Source organism: Schistocerca serialis, chromosome 2 (assembly GCF_023864345.2).
Source record: "Schistocerca serialis cubense isolate TAMUIC-IGC-003099 chromosome 2, iqSchSeri2.2, whole genome shotgun sequence".
Taxonomy (NCBI): domain Eukaryota; kingdom Metazoa; phylum Arthropoda; class Insecta; order Orthoptera; family Acrididae; genus Schistocerca; species Schistocerca serialis.
The window spans coordinates 409,794,655-409,798,216 of record NC_064639.1 but is presented as its reverse complement, the minus strand read 5'-3'; the positions used below and the strand labels follow the sequence as shown (position 1 = coordinate 409,798,216).

Genomic DNA, 3,562 nt, shown 5'->3' with positions numbered 1-3,562 from the left:
GCGAACCTCTTGTCGACCCCCGTTCACTAGTCTGGAAGCTTTGACATTGGCTTCTCAATATATATATTCTCTACTGTCATTTCTTCTTAACAATATCAGCTTATCCGCAAGAATAAGCAGTTTTCACTCAGTTAATACTCGGCAGAAATCAAACCTGCATTTGGATCGGACTTCTTAACTCTTGTGCAGAAAGGCGTGCAGTATACTGCTGCATCAGTTTTCAATAAGCTAACACAAGAATTCAAAAATCTTAGCAGTAATCCACGCGCTTTCAAATCGAAACTCATGGGTCACTCCCATTCTGTCGAGGAGTTCCTTGGAAAGTTAAGCTGATTCTTGTTCTATTGTCGACTGCGTTGACTTAAACTTACGGCTTGGCTTTTATTGAGTTCTTTTTTTTATCTGTTATTACTTTTACATTGTTATTTCATGTACTGATTCGTTGCATGACCTTGCAGACTTGCTCCTCAATTTGGTCCTACGGGACCTGATGTGTAAATAAATAAATAAATCTCTGCTGAACCGCACGTTGCAAGGCATTCCAGATATGCTCAATTCTGTTCATGTATTTGGGAGTCGGTCATGAAATATGAAATGAAAATTCGTTTGGCAAAGAATACCGGTTTGAGCCTGGACAAAACATGGAATCCGGTGCTTTCTTTAATAAACTCGCAAAGACGTCGCTACAGTGCGACCTATAATGATACATCACCCAGGGAATATCACGAAAACACAATACAGACCATAACCTTCCCTTCTCCGGCGTGGACCCTTCCAATGATCGTTGCAGAGTGTCTGCTTTCAGACTTATCACGTCTGATGGAGCATAAAAAGTGATTCATCTGAAAAGGCTACCTATCACCACCCAGTGGACGTCCAGTTGCGGAGTTGGCATGTAAATTCCAGCCTTCGTGGCCGATGAACAGCAGTCAGCAAGGGTGCCTGCTGCGGAGCCCATACACAACAACACTCGTTGTATGGGCACTGAAAAGACACTGTTGTTAGCCCCTTGGTTCATCTGGCCTCTCAGTTGCTCAACAGTGGTACGTCTACCCACCTGTACACATCTCTACAGTGATCGTTCATCCCTGTCATCTATGGGTTGTGGTGCACCATAGTTGCCTTGGCGCCAGTTTTGGATAACAACACTTTGAGATGCACAGTATACTTTAACCACGGCGGCACGTGAACAGTTCACAAGCTTAAGCGTTTCGGGCATACTTTCCACCCTTGGCGTGAAAGCCAATGATCACGCCCTTGTGGGTGCCAGATAAATCTCTCTGTTTCCACTTTATGACAATTGACTGCACTGTTTTCTGTTTCCACTAGACATGCCTAATAAGCCTTCCACTGCAAGTATTGTTACCCACTGTCAGTGAGGGGTTATTGCATGCTGACGTCGAACGTAGGCAGTAGGCACATTAATGTGACAACACAGTGTGCACTATTTGATCGAAAGCATCTGGACACCTATTAACGGACATAAAATATGGGGTGCCTCTGTGCTTTACCTTTATAGCGGCTTGAATTTTGCCAGAGATAATTTCAGGAGCCGTTGAGCATGGCAGCCCATTTTTCCTCAGGAGCTGAAACCAGAGAAGGTAGATATGCTGGATGTAGGGCTCCAGAGTGAAGTCGAAAATAGTTCATCTGAAACGTGTTCCATTGTCTACTGGTCAAAACTCGGAAATCTCCTCTTTTGTATACGCTGTTGGCACTACACATGAAGACAAGTAACATTCTACAACAATTTGCCAAACCCAAACCCTTCCGTCGAACTGCATATCATACAGCATGATTCATCACTCCAAATCACTCGTTTCCAGTCGTCCACTGTCCAGTGGTGTTGCTCTTTACATCCCTCAATTGTCACTTAGCTTAACTATAGAAGTGTTTGACTTATGAGGAGCTGAAACTTCCTGGCAGATTAAAACTGTGTACCGGACCGAGACTCGAACTCGGGTCCTTTGCCTTTCGCGGGCAAGTGCTCTACCAACTGAGCTACCCGCACGACTCACGCCCCGTCCTCACAGCTTTACTTCTGCCAGTGCCTTGTATCCTACCTTCCAAACTTAACAGAAGCTCTCCTGCGAACCCTGCAGAACTAGCACTCCTGAAAGAAAGGATATTGCGGAGACATGGCTTAGGTCCCGAGTTCGAGTCTCGGTCCGGCACACAGTTTTAATCTGCCAGGAAGTTTCATATCAGCGCACACTCAGCTGAAGAGCGAAAATCTCATTCTGGAAACATCCCCCAGGCTGTGTCTATGCCATGTCTCCGCAATATCCTTTCTTTCAGGGGTGTTAGTTCTGCAGGGTTCGCAGGAGAGCTTCTGTTAAGTTTGGAAGGTAGGAGACGAGGTACTGGCAGAAGTAAAGTTGCGACGACGGACGTGAGTCACGCTTGTGTAGCTCAGTTGGTAGAGCACTTGCCCGCGAAAGGCAAAGGTGCCGAGTTCGAGTCTCCGTCCGGCACACAGTTTTAGTCTGCCAGGAAGTTTCATATCAGTGCACACTCCGCTGCAGAGTGAAAATCTCATTCTGTTATGTTCGACCACTGTAGCCCATTCTTTTTAACTCCCTACACAGTATTAGTATGCTTCTGAACTGTTGGTAGTACTTTGGATCTCGACAGTGATGCCATCAGCTGATTACAACCAACTCTGCAACCCTCGACGATCCCTGTCCTGCAATACAAGAGGTCTGCCTGGTCTTGGTTTGGCTAAGATTCTTCCTCCCCATTTCCACTTCACAATCACATAACTAGAGGAGCTTTATACATTGTAGACAGGTTGAGACACTCTTGTTGATGGATCTGTTACTCAGATAACACCCAATGACTAGTACACATTCACTGAACTCTCTCACAGACCCATACTGCTGTTACTGCAACACAACACTCTAAACTTCCTGAGATTAGCATCTTAAAGCTAATGGAATGCATAAAATTGATATTTGAGGATTCTGAGGATTTGGGGAAATGTTATCAACTACTAGCTGATGCAAGTGGAAAGAGGTCAGACAAGTACCAATGGTGAGAGTCGCTTACTGTGGTGGCTTTGTCAGTAATGAGAGAGACTAACACAATCTGTGACAGAGAAATCGATATCACTGTCTGGTGCTTCAAAGAGAGCTTAAATGACTCCATTTCTGTCTAACGAGGAAAAAAAATCTAGTATTGCACACTACGATTAGTCATTTTTGACTGCATACATCATTTACAGAGGGAAGTTGGCAATGATGGGGAGGTCTGAATGTGTGAATAGATGTCAGTAGTGCTGATGGTGAGGGAATGAGTGTCGTCATGTGATACACAACTGACAGTGATCTCTATGAACAAATGCATGAATATTAGGCCACAAAGACGTAAGAACATTAGTGATCGGTGAAGTGTTTTTTTTTTTGTATGGTGGTATACATAATTTTAATTGTAATAGTAATATAGTTTAGTATACTAGAAACTAGTAATATGATGCAAAGTTCATCTCCACAGACCTGTGAGGACTCAGTGTTTGGCAGAGTCACTCAATAACTATACGATTAATTATAACAACAACATCAAA

The 3,562-nt window shown here is 44.0% G+C and overlaps 1 non-coding gene across 1 annotated transcript; it reads right to left on the bottom strand.

The window, feature by feature from the left end:
- Nucleotides 1-1,936: 1,936 nt before the first annotated feature.
- Nucleotides 1,937-2,011, bottom strand: Trnas-cga (transfer RNA serine (anticodon CGA)). The gene has a single exon. It is a non-coding gene; the product is annotated as a tRNA-Ser (tRNA).
- Nucleotides 2,012-3,562: the final 1,551 nt, after the last annotated feature.